This window comes from Lipotes vexillifer, unplaced genomic scaffold, assembly GCF_000442215.2.
Source record: "Lipotes vexillifer unplaced genomic scaffold, Lipotes_vexillifer_v1.1 scaffold628, whole genome shotgun sequence".
NCBI classification, from domain to species: Eukaryota; Metazoa; Chordata; class Mammalia; order Artiodactyla; family Lipotidae; genus Lipotes; species Lipotes vexillifer.
Window position 1 is genome coordinate 1,705,997 of NW_006779395.1, and position 18,087 is coordinate 1,724,083.

The window sequence follows — 18,087 nt, forward strand, 5'->3', positions numbered from 1 at the left end:
CTCCACTCAACAGCTCCCCGAAGCATAAAGATCTCAACGTGACCTTTGCTTAGAAAGCTCTAAATGGTCCAGGTCCTGCTCACCTCTCTAAACTCATCTCATTCCATTTGTCCCCACCAACAATGCTCCCTTCGCACCTTTCCATCCCTCAAGCATGCCTAGCAGGGTCTTGCACAGAGGCACTGGCTTCTTCTCCTGCCTGGAATGCTTTGCCACCTGATCTTTGTACAGCTTGCCCTGTCGTTCAGACTTCAGTGTAGGTGTCAGCCCCTCAGCCTAAAGCAGTTGCTAATTCCTCTTTGTCATTTACCACCCTCTTTTCATTCTTTGCCAATCATCATTAACTGACATGTTTCTTATTGACTGATGTATTGACTGATGTATTGATTGTCTCTCCCTCATCCCACTACAGTGTAAGCTCTAGGAGGGCAGGGAACTCTTTTTATTCTTTTGTATTCCCAGTGCCTGACATATAGCAGGTATTCAATAAATATGTGTACAGTGAAGGTCTGAATAAATGAATGAATGAAAAAGACCACCACCCTACCTCCTTCACAGTTCTGGTTCTACCTGGCCCATGAATGACCTATTAATGGCAATCTAAAAGTTACTAACATTCAACTAGTGGATAAGTAAATAGCATGACCCTTGATATCACAAAAAGTACTTTGAAAACAGTAAACCGCTGACCCTTGAACAACACGGGGGTTAATCCACGTATAACATAGTTGGCCCTCTGCATCCTCAGACTCAACTAACCATGGACCGTGTAGTACTGTATTTACTACTGAAGAATATCTGCAGATAAATGGACCCGTGCAGTTCAAACCTGTGTCGTTCAAGGGTCAACTGTGTTACAGATCATCTTACAAGGTCCAGATCAAGCCCCCTCTCTTCTCTGAAATCTTCCTGGGATACTCAAGCCCCACTGATCTCCCCTTTCTCTGACTTTCTAAAGCTTTTACTGCCTACACCACTCATGTGATACTTTACAACCCTCTTCTTTTTTTTTTTTTTTTTTTTTTTTTTGCCAGTCCGCGGGCCTCTCACTGCTGTGGCTTCTCCCGTTGCGGAGCACAGGCTCCGGACGCGCAGGCTCAGCGGCCATGGCTCACGGGCCCAGCCGCCCCGCGGCATGTGGGATCCTCCCGGACCAGGGCACGAAACCGTGTCCCCTGCATCGGCAGGCGGACTCTCAACCACTGCGCCACCAGGGAAGTCCTACAACCCTCTTCTGTATTTTGGTACCCATGCCTACCATGTGAGGGAACCATGCTAGGTCCTGGGAATACAACAACCAGTAAAAAAGGAGTTTATATCCCGGTTGGGGGACATGAATAGTAAACCAGTATTTTCATAAACCATTGTATTTGTGATAAGTGTCACACACACACACACACAAAAGTGTGTACTAATGGCATAATCAAAGGACAAAACCAGACCAGCTGCATAAAGGAAGGATAGCAAGTAGGAAGTGCATCAGGGAAGTAACAGTCTATGAGAAGAAAATCTCTCAGCTTTGGGAGGCAGGAGACCAAGGAGCAGGCAGGATGGAGAACATAAATAGCATGAACTTGAAGCCGGGAGACCCTGATCCCACTTCCGGCTCCATCACTGTCCACCCACATTACTCAGTTTGTCTGAGTTTCAATTGACTCAACTGTGATAAGAACAGAATCATGTTCAGTGTTTACAGAACCCTCAGAGAAATAAAATATAACCCCTTCATTTTCCAGAGATGAAATTATTTAATTTCAATGAACAAGATACCTATTGAGCATATATTAATTACGTGTTAAGCATAAAGATCCATCAAAGTAAATGGATTTGCCCAAGATTAACATTAGTTAGTGGGCACAGACCATATTAGAATCCACATCTGCTGAATCCCAGGCCCTGAATTCTTCTCATAGGTATCCATCACCCTCCACAATCTGGTCTATGCAACTCCCACTACTCTCACTGCTAGAAGCCCATTCCAAGCTCCATGTTGACTCCAGGCCTTCTGAAATTCTGGGCCCCTTTGTGAGGTCACACATCCCCCCTTTCCCAGCTCAGAATGTGAAATGTCCCCCATCCACACTCAGCTCAGGTAACACCTCCTAGTTTGCCATTCACCTAGCTGGTCTAGAGCAGTGGTTCTCAAAGTCTGCAGATTCCTGGGGGATCCAGAGATCCTTTCAGGGGAGCCCATGAAATCAAAACTATTTTCAGAACAATACTAAGATGTCTTGTTCACTGTGCTGACATTTGCACTGTTGGTGCAAAAGCAAAGGTGAGTAAAACTGCTGGCACCTAGTGCAAATCAAAGCAGCAGACCAAATGACACTAATAGGCATTATATTTTTCAGTGCCTTGTGTGGGCAGAAAGGAAAAAGGCAGTTTAAGAATGTCCTTGACATTCTTAAATGTCCTGGGACTTCCCTGGCGGCCCAGTGGTTAAGACTTCGCCTTTCAATGCAGGGGAAGATTTGATCCCTGGTCGCAGAGCCAAGATCCCACATGCCTCAGGGCCAAAACACCAAAACATAAAACAGAAGCAATATTGTAACAAATTCAATAAAGACTTAAAAAATGGTCCACATCAGAAAGTCTTAAAAAAAAAAAAAAGAACGTACTTGATGAAGCAGTAAAAACCATTAATTAAATCCTGACCCTTGAGTACACACGTTTTTAATATTCTGAAGAAATCAGAAGCACAAAAAGCACTTCTGCTGCTTATCAAAGTACAGTGGTTGTCTCAAGGAAAAGTACTTAGGTGATTGAGTTCTGAGATGAACTAGTGGCTTTCTTTGTGAAAGACTATTTTTACTTGAGAGGATGAATGACAGAAAAACTATAGTTTTGAGTATTTGATAGACATTTTCTAGAAAATGAATAAAGTAAGCCTCTCACTTCAAGGAAAACTAGCAGTATTTGCTGCCACTGATAAAATTTGAGCTTGCAAGCAAAACTTAGAATTTCAGAAAACTTGCCACTGCATGTTTGACATTTTTCCATTGCTTCAAGACTTTCCTGATGAGATCAACGGTGATACTGATGAAAAGGGTTTTTTAATATTGTATAATTAAAAGTCTCAGTGTTTTCAACATCTGTATAACTCTGAACGAGTATTTTTCACATGGTCAATTCAACATGTTACAAAAATCATGCATGGATTAAAAAAATCCATTCAAAGTGCAAGAAAGACCATTGGATTTTCATGTAGGAATACAAAAAGCTCATTGATAAGGTTTCTGATTCTGCACTGTAACTAATTTTAAGAAACTATCACTTTTTGAGTTTTGATGAGGTATCAAAGAAGACTAAATACAGAAAAAGTACTTAACTTACACTTAACAAGTCACAAATACTTGTTAAACTGACGTTATACTCCTCCATCCCTAAGGGATATCTTTGTTCTTGAACAAATAGTGTGGTAAACTAGACTGCCTAAGCAAAGTTCCAGGGACATTTTAAATCAAATACTTCTAGGGCTTTATGGAAGATATGGATGAACTGAATTATGATTTTCTTGACCCATTTGAGCTCGAATTTCACTTTAAAAACTACAGATCCAGAGAGTGGCATGGACATATATACAGTACCAAACGTAAAATAGATAGCTAGTGGGAAGGAGCTGCATAGCACAGGGAGATCAGCTTGGTGCTTTGTGACCACCTAGAGGGGTGGGATAGGGAGGGTGGGAAGGAGGGAGATGCAAGAGGGAAGAGATATGGGAACACATGTATATGTATAACTGATTCACTTTGTTATAAAGCAGAAACTAATACACCATTGTAAAGCAATTATACTCCAATAAAGATGTTAAAAAAAAAAAAAACGACAGATCCTCTTTCCCATTCCTATTTGCTTTTGATCATCAAGAAATAAATACTGTTCTTTCCCTCCCTGCAGTATGTCCTATTCAAGATTGACCAGATGTTCTTGATGGGCCCAGTCAAATAGGAACATCAACTTCCAGCGGCAGTCAAGATGAAGGAAACTGAATGTAGCCTATGATTCCTACTGATGTTAAAATCTCTGCACATAATACACAAAGCAACTACCTGAAGACTGAAAACTAAACAACTACAGGCTATGGGACCTGAATCAAAGGGGGCAGAATCATTGAACTATGCAGCAAAAACTCTAGGAGAAATCTATTTCTATCTAGAAGATCAAGTAAAGGAGCCCCAGTGTACTACACAGTAAGGGGGAAGTCCCTGGTTTTCTTCTCTTTTTCTTTTCTTTCCTCACCCAGCCTTGCACTACACCAACCCCAGTCTCAGACCTGCATTGCCACGGTGGCACAAGAAAAACAGACACCCTAAATAGTCCTACCTATTAAAGAAATTGAATGAGTAGTTTAAAACCCTCCAACAAAAGAAGACTCCAGGCACAGATTATTTACTGATAAACTTTACGAAACTGTTATGGACTGAACTGTGTCCCTCCAAAATTCATATGTTGAAGCCCTAACCCCAGTACCTCAGAATGTGACTGTATTTGGAGATAGGGCCTTTAAAGCAATCATTAAGTTAAAATGAGCCTGTTAGCGTGGGCCCTAATCCGACCTGACTGGTGTCCTTATAAGAAGGGGAGATTAGGACAAATGGAGAGCCACTAAGGATGCTGACACACAGAGCGGGGACCCTGTGAATACGCAGCAAGAGGGAGGCCATGTGCAAGCCACAGACACCTCAGAGGAACCCAACCCTGCCAGCACACTGATCTTGGAATGCTGGCCTCCAGAAGTGAGAGTGAATAAATTTCTGTTGTTTAAGCCACCCATTATGTGGTATATTGTTTTCCATAGAAAACTAATATACAAACATTTAATGGAAAAAAATACCAATTCTACACAATCTCATCCAAAAAACAGAAGAGGAAAGAATACTTCCCAACTCATTTTGTGAGGCCAATATTATCCTGATGCCTCCTTTTTTATTATAAGAAAACTACAGGCCAATATTCCTCATGAACATACACATATAAAATCCTCAACAAAATATTAGCAGGTTAAATCCATCAATATATAAAAAATGGGATTTATCATGAGAATATAAGGGTGGTTCAAAAGTTAAAGACAAAGAGAGTTTTGAAAGCAGCAAGAGAAAAGCAACTAGTTACATAGAAGGGAACCCCGTACCCACTCCAATGAGACTATCTGAGAATTTTTCATCATAAATCTTGCCAGGCAAAAGGAGTGGAATGATATATATATTTAAAATATTGAAAGAAAAAGAATTGCCAACCAAGAACACTATTCTGTCAAAACTGCCCTTCAAAAACAAAGGGGAAAAAAGGGGCGGGGTGGGGGGAAACAAAGGGAATGTAATTGATATAGCCACTGTGGAGAACAGTATGGAGGTTCCCTAAAAAAAGAACTACCATACGACCCAGCAATCCCACTATTGGGCATATACTCTGAGAAAACCATAATTCAAAAGGTCATATGTACCCCAATGTTCATTGCAGCACTATTTACAATAGCCAGGACATAGAAACAACCTAAATATCCAACGACAGATGAATGGATGAAGAAGATGTGGTACATATATACAATGGAATATTACTCAGCCATAAAAAGGAATGAAACTGGGTCATTTGTAGAGATGTGGATGGACTTAGAGACTGTCATACAGAGTGAAGTAAGCCAGAAAGAGAAAAACAAATATCGTACATTAACACATATATGTGGAATCTAGAAAAGTGGTAGAGATGAACCTATCTGCAGGGCAAGAACAGAGACACAGACGTACAGAACGGACATGTGGACACAGTGGGAGAAGGGGACGGTGGGACGAACTGAAAGATTAGGATTGACATATATACACTATCACGCATAAAACAGATAGCTAGCAGGAACAAGCTATAAAGCACAGGAAGCTCAGCTCGGCACTCTGTGACAAGCTAACTGGGTGGGATGGGGGGAGTGCGAGGGAGGTCCAAGAGGGAGGGGATACAGGTATACTTATAGCTGATTCACTTCCTTGTACAGCAGAAACTAACACAACATTGTAAAGCAATTATACTCCAATAAAAAAACAAAGGAGAGATAAAGACTTCCTCAAACAAAGGCTAAGAAACTTTACCACGTGCTTTATAAGACATGCTAAAGGTAGTTCAAGTTGAAATGAAAGACACTAATTAGAAATATGAGAGCGTAAGAAAGTGTGAAACTAGTTGACAAAGGTAAATATAGAGACAAAAACAATATTATATTACTATATACCATAAAAGACAAAAGTATTAGAAACAACTAAAACTGAATGTTAACAAATATATAAAGGTCAAAGTAAACTGTGACATCAAGAATATATAATGTGGTGGGGAGGAGAGGGAAAAGACAAGATTTCTTGTATGCAAGTGAAGCAAAGTAGTTGTCAGCTTAAAACAATGTCATAACTATTCGATACATGATATATTACTTAAGCCCTTAGTAACCACAAAGAAAATATGTATAGAAGTTATACAAAAGAAAAAAGAAAGACATTTCCACTAAGATCAGGAACAAGACAAGGTTGCCCACTCTCACCACTATTATTCACCATAGTTTTGGAAGTTTTAGCCACAGCAATCGGAGAAGAAAAAGAAATAAAAGGAATCCAAATCAGAAAAGAAGAAGTAAAACTGTCACTGTTTGCAGATGACATGATACTATGCACAGAGAATGCTAAAGATGCTACCAGAAAACTACTGAAGCTAATCAATGAATCTGGTAAAGTAGCAGGATACAAAATTAATGCACAGAAATCCTTTGCATTCTTATACACTAATGATGAAAGATCTGAAAGAATAATTAAGGAAAGACTCCCATTTATCACTGCAACAAAAGGAATAAAATACCCAGGAATAAACCTACCTAAGGAGACAAAAGACCTGTATGCAGAAAACTATAAGACACTGATGAAAGAAATTAAAGATGATACAAACAGATGGAGAGATATACCATGTTCCTGAACTGGAAGAATCAACAGTGTGAAAATGACTATACTACCCAAAGCAATCTACAGATTCAATGCAATCTCTAGCAAACTACCAATGGCATTTTTCACAGAACTAGAACAAAAAGACTGCACAATGTGTATGGAAACACAAAAGACCCCGAATAGCCAAAGCAATCTTCAGAAAGAAAAACAGAGCTGGAGGAATCAGGCTCCCTGACTTCAGACTAGACTACAAAGCTACAGTAATCAAGACAGTATGGTACTGGCACAAAAACAGAAATATAGATCAATGGAACAGGATAGAAAGCTCAGAGATAAACCCACACACATATGGTCACCTTATCTTTGATAAAAGAGGCAAGAATATAATGGAGAAAAGACAGCCTCTTCAATAAGTGGTGCTGGGAAAACCAGACAGCTACATGTAAAAGAATGAAATTAGAACACTCCCTAATACCATACACAAAAGTAAACTCAAAATGGATTAAAGACCTAAACGTAAGGCCAGACACTCTAAAACTCTTAAAGGAAAACATAGGCAGAACACTCTATGACATAAATCACAGGAAGACCCTTTTTTTTTTTTTTTTTTTTTGCATTACGTGGCCCTCTCGCTATTGTGGCCTCTCCCGTTACGGGGCACAGGCTCCGGACACACAGGCTCAGCGGCCATGGCTCACAGGCCCAGCCGCTCCACAGCATGTGGGATCTTCCCGGACCGGGGCACGAACCCGTGTCCCCTGCATCGGCAGGTGGACTCTCAACCACTGTGCCACCAGGGAAGCCCACAAGACCCTTTTTGACTCACCTCTTAGAGAAATGGAAATAAAAAGAAAAATAAACAAATGGGACCTAATGAAACTTAAAAGCTTTTGCACAGCAAAGGAAACCATAAGCAAGAACAAAAGACAACCCTCAGAATGGGAGAAAATATTTGCAAACGAAGCAACTGACAAAGGATTAATCTCTAAAATGTACAAGCAGCTCATGCAGCTCAATATCAAAAAAACAAACAAACAATCCAAAAATGGGCAGAAGGCCTAAACAGACATTTCTCCAAAGAAGATATACAGATTGCCAACCAGCACATGAAAGGATGCTCAACATCACTAATCATTAGAGAAATGCAAACCAAAACTACAATGAGGTATCACCTCACACGGGTCAGAATGGCCATCATCAAAAAATCTACAAACAATAAATGCTGGAGAGAGTGTGGAGAAAAGGGAACCTTCTTGCACTGTTGGTGGGAATGTAGACTGATACAGCCACTATGGAGAACAGTATGGAGGTTCCTCAAAAAACTAAAAATGGAACTACCATACAACCCAGCAATCCCACTACTGGGCATATACCCTGAGAAAACCGTAATTCAAAAAGAGTCATGTACTACAATGTTCACTGCAGCTCTATTTACAGTAGCCAAGACACGGAAGCAACCTAAGTGTCCATCAACAGATGAATGGATAAAGAAGATGTGGCACATATATACAATGGAATATTACTCAGCCATGAAAGGAAAGGAAATTGAATTATTTGTAGTGAGGCGGATGGACCTAGAGACTGTCATACAGAGTGAAGCAAGTCAGAAAGAGAAAAACAAATAACCTATGCTAACACATATATATGGAATCTAAAAAAAAAAAAAAAAAAGGTTCTGAAGAGCCTAGGGGCAGGACAGGAATAAAGACGCAGACATAGAGAATGGACCTGAGGATACAGGGTGAGGAAGGGTAAACTGGGATGCAGTGAGAGAGTGGCATTCACATATATACACTACCAAATGTAAAACAGATAGCTAGTGCGAAGCAGCCACACAGCACCGGGAGATCAGCTCGGTGCTTTGTGTCCACCTAGAGGGGTGGGATAGGGAAGGTAGGAGGGAGACGCAAGAGGGAGGAGATATGGGGATGTATGTATATGTATAGCTGATTCACTTTGTTATACAGCAGAAACTAACACGCCATTGTAAAGCAATTATACTCCAATAAAGATGTTAAAAAAAAGACAAAGGAATCAAAACCTATCCATACAAAATAAAACACAGCACAAAACATTGAAGATAGCAAGAGAGAAAAACATGGGAAAAGGAACTATAAGACAAACAAAAAACAGTTAACAAAATGCCAATAGTAAATCCTTATCAATAATCACTTTAAATGTAAATGGACTAAAGTCCCCAATAAGAAGATACGGGATAGCCGAATACATACAAAAATTAAGATATAATTGTATTGGGACTTCCCTGGTGGCACAGTGGTTGAGAATCCGCCTGCCAATGCAGCGGATACGGGTTCAAGCCCTGTTCCAGGAAGATCCCAATGCTGCAGACAACTAAGCCCGTGTGCCACAACTACTGAGCCTGCGCTCTAGCTCTCATAAGCCACAACTACGGAGCCCTCACACCACAACTACTGAAGCCCGTGCACCTAGATCCCATGCTCCACAACAAGAGAAGCCATCGCAATGAGAAGCCCATGCACCTCAACGAAGAATAGCCCCCGCTTGCCGCAATGAGAGAAAGCCTGCGCGCAGCAATGAAGACCCAACACAGCCAAAAATAAATAAATCAAATAAATTTATTTTTTAAAAAAGATACAATTGTATTGTATCTAGAAGAAACTCACTTTAGATTCAAAGGCACATTGACTGAAGGTGAAGGAATGGAAAAGGATATTCCATGTGAAAGATAACCAAAAGAAAGTAGGAGTGACTATCCTAATATCAGACAAAGTAGGTTTTAAAAACTGTCTCTAGGGCTTCCCTGGTGGCGCAGTGGTTGAGAGTCCGCCTGCCGATGCAGGGGACACGGGTTCGTGCCCCGGTCCGGAAAGATCCCACATGCCGCGGAGCGGCTGGGCCCATGAGCCATGGCTGCTGAGCCTGTACATCCGGAGCCTGTGCTCCGCAACGGGAGAGGCCACAACAGTGAGAGGCCCCCGTACCGCAAAAAAAAAAAAAAAAAAGAAAAAAAAAAACTGTCTCTAGAGATAAAGGTCAGTACATAATCATAAAGTGGTCAGTTCAATAGGAAGATATGATAATTGTAAATATATATGCACTCAATGTGAGAACACCTAAGTATATAAAATATTGACAAATCTAAAGGAGAAAGTGATAGAATACAATAATAGTAGGAGACTTCAGTATCCCACTTTCATAATGGAGGTAACACTTAGATGCAGAATCAATTAAGAGTGGACTTGAACAACAGTATAGACCAAAAGGACCTAACAGACATACAGAAAACTTTTCACCCAACAGCAGGAGAGTACACATTCTTTTCAAGCGCACACAGATATGCTCCAGGATATATCACATGTTATACCACATGTTAAGTAACAAACAAATCTTAACAAATTTAAAAAGATTAAAAGTATACCAAGAATCTTTTCTGAACACAATGGAATAATCAATAATAGAAGGAAAAGAGGGAAATTCACAAATACACTGAAATTAAACAACACACACTTGAATAACCAATGGATCGAAAGGGAATTTTTTTAAATCTTGAAACAAATGAAAATGAAAACACAACATACCAAAACTTATGGGATGCAGTAAAAGCAGTACTAAGAGAAAAGTTTATAGTGATAAATGCCTATATTATAAAAGAAGATCTCTAATAACCTAAATTTACACCTCAAGGAACTACAGAAGAACTAAACCCAAAGTTATCAGAGGAAGAAAATAATAAAGAGCAGAGAAGAAATAAATCAGAGACTAGAAAATAACAGAAAAGAACTAAAAGTTGATTTTTTGAAAGAAATAAACAAAAGCAATAAACCCTTACCTAAACTAAGAAGGAAAGAGAGGAGACTGAAATAAATACAGAAATGAAAGCAACATTACAATAGATACCTCAGAAGTAAGAATGATCATTAGGGACTATTTATGAACGATTATATGAACAAATTGGAAAACCTAGAAGAAATAGATAAATTCTGAGAAACATACAACCTGTCAATACTGAAACAAGAAGAAACAGAAAAATTAAACACACCAGTAACAAATAAGGAGATTCAAACAGTAATAAAAAGACTCCCAAAAGCAAAGAGCCTAGGACCAAATGGATTCAAAGCTGAATTCTACCAACATTCAAAGAAGAATCAACACCAATCCTTCTTAAACTCGTCCAAAAAATAGGAGAGGGAATACTCCCAAACTCATTTTATGACAGCAGCCTCACCTTATATCATAGCTAGACAAAGACACTGCAAGAATAGAAAACTACTGACCAATATCTCTGATGCACGTAGATGCAAAAATCTTCAATAAAATACTAGCACACTGAATTCAACAATGTATCAAAAAGTTTATACACCACGACCAAATGATATTTATCCCTGGGATGGAAGGTTGGTTTAACATATGCAAATCAAGGTAATACAGCACATTAACAAAATGAACAATTTGAAACACATGATCATCTCAGTAAGCAGAAAAAGCACTTGACAAAGTTCAACACCCATTCATGACAAAAACTCTCAATAAAATATGTATAAAGGAAATTTCTGCAGTGCAATAAAGGCCATTTATGAAAAGCCCACGGCTAACATCATCATCAACTGGGAAAATGGAAAGCTTTTCCTACTCTTGCCAATTCTGTTAAACATAATGCTGGAAGTACTAGCAAGAAAAGACATAAAAGGCATCTAAATTGGAACAAAGGAAGTAAAATTATCTCTGTTTGCAGATGTCATGATTCCATATGTAGAAAACCCTGAAGACTCCACACAAAAAATTAGAAGATATGAATCCAGTAAAGTTGCAGGATACAAAATCAACATATGCCAAAAAAAGCAGTTGTATTTCTTTACACCAACAACAATCTATCCGAAAAGGAAACAAGGAAAACAATCCTATATATGATAGCACTGAAAAGAACAAAATACCTAGGAATAAATTTAACCAAGGAAGTGAAAGATCTATGCACTGAAAACTTTATAAGATTGATGAGAGAAAGATAAAAAATCAATAGAGAGATATCCCATATTCATGGATTGGAAGAATTAATATTGCTAAAATGCCCATATTACCCAAAGTGATGTAGAGATTCAAAGCCATCATTATCAAAATTTCAATGGCATTTTTCACAGAAATGGAAAAAACAATTCTAAAATTTGTGTAGAACTACAAAAGATCTTGAATAGTCAAAGCCATCTTGAAAAAAGAACAAAGCTGGAGGCATCATGGTTGTTGATTTCAAATCATGTTAGAAAGCTATAGTAATTAAAACAGTATGATACAGGCATAAAAACAGACCAGTGGAATAGAATTGAGAGCCCAGAAAGAAATCCACACATGTACAGTCAACTAGTCTTCAGTAAAGATGCCAAGGACACACAAGGGGGAAGAATAGATTCTTTAATACATTGTGGGGCTTCCCTCGTGGTGCAGTGGTTAAGAATCTGCCTGCCAATGCAGGAGACATGGGTTCAAGCCCTGGTTCAGGAAGATTCCGTGTGCTGCGGAGCAACTAAGCCCGTGCACCATAACTACTGAGCCTGCACTCTAGAGCCTGCGAACCACAACTACTGAGCCCACGCACCACAACTACTAAAGCCCACGTGCCTAGAGCCTGTGCTCTGCAACAAGAGAAGCCACCATAATGAAAAGCCCACACACCACAACAAAGAGTAGCCCCCGCTCGCCTCAACTAGAGAGGGCCCGCGTGCCACAACAAAGACCCAGTGTAGCCAAAAATAAATAAGTTTATTTAAAAAAGATACATTGTGTTGGGAAAACTGGATTCACATGCAGATGAATGAAATTGGACCCTTATCTCACACCATATACTAAAATTAACTCAAAATACAGACTTAAAGGTAAGACCTGAAACTAGAAAAAAAATCTTCTTGACATTGGTGTGGGCCATAATTTTCTAGATAGAACCCCGAAAGCACAGGCAACAAAAGCAAAAATTGATAAATTGGATTGCATCAAAATAAAAAGCTTCTGTACAACAAAGGAATCAATAAAATGAAAGGGCAACCTATGGATTGGGAGAAAATAATTTGCAAACCATCTATCTGGTGCAAAATATACAAGGAACTCATACAAGTAAATAGCAAAACAAACAACCTGATTTAAAAATGGATGAAGGAATTGAACAGCCATACAAATGGCCAACTAATCATCAGGGAAATGCAAACCAAAGCCATAACGGGGTATCACCTCATACCTGTCACGATGGCTAGTGTCCAAAAAATGAAAGATAACATGTGTGAGCAAGGATATGGAGAAAAGGGAACACTTGTACACTGTTGGTGGGAACGTAAATTGATGCAGTCATTATGGGCAACAGTCCAAATGGAGGGTCCTCAAAAAATGAAAAATAGAACTACCATCCAGCAAACTCTCTTCTGAGTATATGCACAAAGAAAATGAAATCATTACCTTTAAGAAATCAGTACCATGTTCATTGAATCATTAATCACAATAGCCAAGACATGGAAACAACCTGTGTCCATCAGCAAGTGCATGAAGATAAATGTGGTATATACACATACAATGGAATATTATTCAGCCATGAGAAAGAAGGAAATCCTGCCATTTGTGACAATACAGATGGACCTTGAGAGCACCATGTTTAGTGAGATAAGTCAGAAAAAGACAAATACTGTTTGGTCTCACTTATATGTAGAATTTTTTTTTTAAACCCACAATGAGATAGCACCACACACCTATTAGAATATCCTATTTTTTTTTAACTGACAATACCTAGTACTGATGAGAATGCAGAACAACTGGAAATCTCATACAGGGCTAATGCAAATGCAAAATGGTACACTCACCCTGGAAAACAGTTTCGCATTTTCTGATAAAGTTAAACATACACTTACCTTATGATCCAGCAAACCCATCCAAGGTATTTACCCAAGAGAAACAACAATTTATTTTCACACAAAAACCATACATCTCTATTTAGAACAGCTCCAGTAGCCTAAAAGTGGAAACAACCTAAGTATCTCTAACTGCTGAATGGATAAATAAAACTGTGGTACAGCCCTGTAGCAGAATATTCCTAAGCAATAAAAAAGGAGTGAACTACAGATACATAAAACATAGACGAATCTCAAGTGCTAAATAAAAGAAGCCAACCTAAAAAAAAAATAAAAAAGCAACATACATGATTCTATTCACATGACATTCTGGAAAATGCAAAACTAGTTGGAGAAGCAACCAGAGGTTCCCAGGAGTTGAGGTTGGGGAAGGGTCTGACTATATGGCAGCAGCTCGGGGAGGGTTTTGACAATGATGGAACTTTTCTATACTGTGGTTGTAGTTGTGATTATACAACCATGCGTATCTGTGAAAACATAATGGTACATGAAAAAGAGTGACTTCTGCTACATGTGGATTTTAAATATTAATTTAGAAAATAGAAATAGAGAGGGGGAAAGAGGAGGCCTCTGCTTACTAAGGCCTCAGAGCTCCCTGAATGAGAGAGAATACATTCAACAAATGTGTAAGACACCATAAAAACATACCAAATATACAATAGTGAATAAAACAGATATCCCTGCCCTCGAGTAGTTTAGTCTACTTGGGAAGACAGCATCTGATGACTAGGAAAACAGGGACCAAGAGGCTTTGAACGGGATGGCTGCCATCTTTATTTATTTATTTTGGATGGCTGCCATCCTTAAATACAACGGCCCCCCCACCCCCACCCAGCTGTTCTGCCCCCTTCCCCTGCAGCCTCATCTGTATTCAACCCTCCACAGCCAAACGTCCTGAAGGAGTTGCCCACTCCCACTATCTCCATATCCTCTTGTCCCCCTCTGTCCTCACACCCCACAGTCTAGATTCTCCTTCGACACTCTATGGAACTGTCCTCATCTCCGCCACCAAAGTCGAGGGGTTACTTGACTTCATCTTACTTGACTTCTCAACAGCTTTTGGTTCTGTCGATCACTTATCCTTCCGGAGACATTCTGTGCCGTTGACTCTCCTAGTTTTCCTCGTACCGGTGTGACCGCTCCTACTCCACCAGCGTTAGCATCCTACCCCACTCAGTCCTGCCCTAGGGCTTCTGCTCTTACTCTAAGCCCTCTCCCACGGAAGTCTCATCCGTGTCCAGTCTCAGCTGACACCTAGTTATCGATCAGACACAAAGGTATATCTTCTACTCAGAGCTCTTCTCAAAGCTCCAAAGTTACAGACACAACCACCCATTCAAGATCTCACATGGATGGCTCGAGGGCACCTCAACTCAACATGTCCAACCCTAGACTCATGAATTCCCCACCAAACCTGTCCTATCCCCATTTATCAGTGTTAGTCCTGGCATGCAGTCAGCCAGGAACACAGGAGTTATCTTTGACCCTCCCACCTCTTGTACCACCCAAATCCAAACCGTCATGAACATCTACTGATTTTATTTCCTAAATCTCTCTCAAGTTTGCCTACATCGCTCCACCCCCTTTGCCTCCACCCTGGTCCAACATCTATCTGGTAGCTTTCTAACAACCACTACCTGTTCTTACCACATCACCTGGATCCCCTCCAATCCAGTTCCCTACTCCTGCCACTTTGGGTGGTTTGTGTGTGTGTGTGTGAATTTGCTCCCATCACCCCTTGCTTTCAAAACATCTAGGGTTTCCCATTACTGTAGAACAAAGCCCAATCCTCACCAGGATCTATCAATCCCTGCATGGTCTGACCCCACCTACTGCTCTGGCCTCATTCTTCTCACTCACTCCCTTTCCTCCAGCCACAGGAGCTTTCTTTGGTTTCCTCAAAGGCACCATGGACCCTGCTACCACAGAGCCTTTGCACAGATTCTTCTCCCTCTCTGGATTGCTCTCATTTCCCAGTTACCCCAACATTAACTAAGATACCTCCTCATCCATCAGATTTAAGTCCCATTATCAATTCAGCGGAAAAAGCTTTCTTTACCCCTAAGTCTGGATCACACACCCTGATTATTTCCTTTCTTTTCCTTGGAGCATTGATTTCCATTTTAAATTATAAAGTCATTAACATGGTCTTTTGATTGTGTCCACCATCAACACTAAGACTATAAACTTCATGAGATCAGGAACTTTCTATCTTGCTCAACACTGAAACTCTAGTATCTAACACAGCAGCTGCCTCACGTAGGCACTCAATAAATATTTGCTAAAGTTTGGACTTGGGACTTCCCTGGGGGTCCAATGGTAAAGAATCTGCCTTACAATGGAGAGGACGCAGGTTCAATCCCTGGTCAGGGAACTAAGATCCCACATGCCACAGAGCAACTAAGCCCGAATGCCATAACTACTGAGCTCGTGCGCCTCAACTAGAGCCCATGTGCTGCAAACTAGAGAGCCCACGCACTCTGGAACCTTCACGCCACAACTACAGAGCCCACACGCCCTGGAGCCTGCGCACCACAATGAACAGCCCGTGCACCACAACAAAAGATCCCGTGTGCCTCAACGAAGATCCCACATGCCGCAACTAAGACCTGATGCAGCCAAAAATATATAAAATAAAATAAATAAGTAAATAATAGATCTTAAAGAAAAAAAAGATTGGACTCAACAATCCCACAAAATGAGGTATGTATAATGTTACACATGTCCACACTCTATGTAATATCAGTGAACTGGAAACAGCGTAACTACCTATCGACAGGGGACTTGATTAAATATATACAGTGAGGGGCTTCCCTGGTGGCGCAGTGGTTGAGAGTCCACTTGCCGATGCAGGGGATGCGGGTTTGCACCCCGGTCCGGGAAGATCCCACATGCCGCGGAGCGGCTGGGCCCGTGAGCCATGGCCGTTGAGCCTGCGCATCTGGAGCCTGTGCTCCCCAACGGGAGAGGCCACAACAGTGAGAGGCCCGTGTACTGCAATATATATATATATATATATATATATATATATACACACAGTGAGGCATTCATACAATGGAATACTATGCAGCAATTTAAAGCAACTTACATGCATTGATATGGAAAGATTTTTAAGATCTACTTATGAATAAAGCAGGGCACAGCAAAGTGTGCATAGTGCAGTGCCACTGGTGTCAAAGACGACAATAAATCATGTTTGAATTGTTTGTTGGATGAGAATACTCATTGAACGTTTACAAGAAACTGTTAACAGTGGTTACTTGTTTGGAGGGTAGGTGGGAACTGGGTGGATGGGTGTCAGAAAAAAACTCTACTGACTACCATTTTGTACTTTTAGATTTGGGAATCCACATGAACATGGTTTATAATTCAGTAAACGATTTTTTTTAAGTGCTCCCTGGCTGGAACCCAATAAGTTCTATTGAATTACAGCACACATGACAGCTTCCCCATCACTGTTCCCATCTCCAACACATATCCCTGTCACCACTGCTGCCACCACTCTGCCACTGCCCTGGGAAGAAGCAGGAAGCTTTTTTAAAGCTACATATCCTTTAAATTTTAAAGCCCTACTTTCTAATTACCAATTTACAGTCATCACTCTTTATACTTGACAAAGTGCTTTCAAACATGGGCTCTAATTATAACAACCTGAGACAGTTTATATGTTTTTAGCCCCATTTTATAGATGAGAAAACGGAGGTTGTGAGAAATTAAGGGTCCTGCCTGAGGTCACGCCTCTGGAAATGGCTGAGCCAATCTCAATCTCCTGATGAAAAGTCAACGTTCCTTCTGATGCAGCTTGGAGGATGACAACTCCCCCACCATCCTTCCTGACTCCAAAATGGGAAAAAAGAAAGATGGCAGCAGGTCTTTCACAGATTTTACTTCATTCCCATGACATTCTAGAACAGTGTGGATAAGTCTGGGTGTTGGTCCTAGGGGACAGGACTTGCTGATAGGGGAAAACAGACAACTTCTGTTTTGATTGTTACACTCACCCAGCAGGGAAGAAAAGAAGGAAAATCTTCTTGGCTGGTGTGGAGAGAACCCTGCCAGAAAATGGGATGGATGCTCTAACTTGCCAAAGACATCCCCCGCGGTCCCATTAACACCATGATATTGCACCAGAGAGACACTAAACACTTAGGAACGCTGCTGATTTCCTGGCAACTTTTGAAAGCAAGATTGTGTTTCTACTGTCTGAGGCATGGGTGGAACGTTTGAGGATGGAACTAGAGAATGGGAGGATTTGGCTGCTAAGGATGAGTTGCGGGTCACCCTGGGTGCGCATCAAAAAAAGTTTCCCT

The 18,087-nt window shown here is 40.5% G+C and overlaps 1 protein-coding gene across 1 annotated transcript in view; it reads right to left on the reverse strand.

Annotated features, from left to right (window-relative positions):
* The window catches only part of CCDC3 (coiled-coil domain containing 3), a 105,003-nt gene that overhangs the window by 79,264 nt on the left and 7,652 nt on the right, over positions 1 to 18,087 (reverse strand). The window lies entirely within an intron of this gene.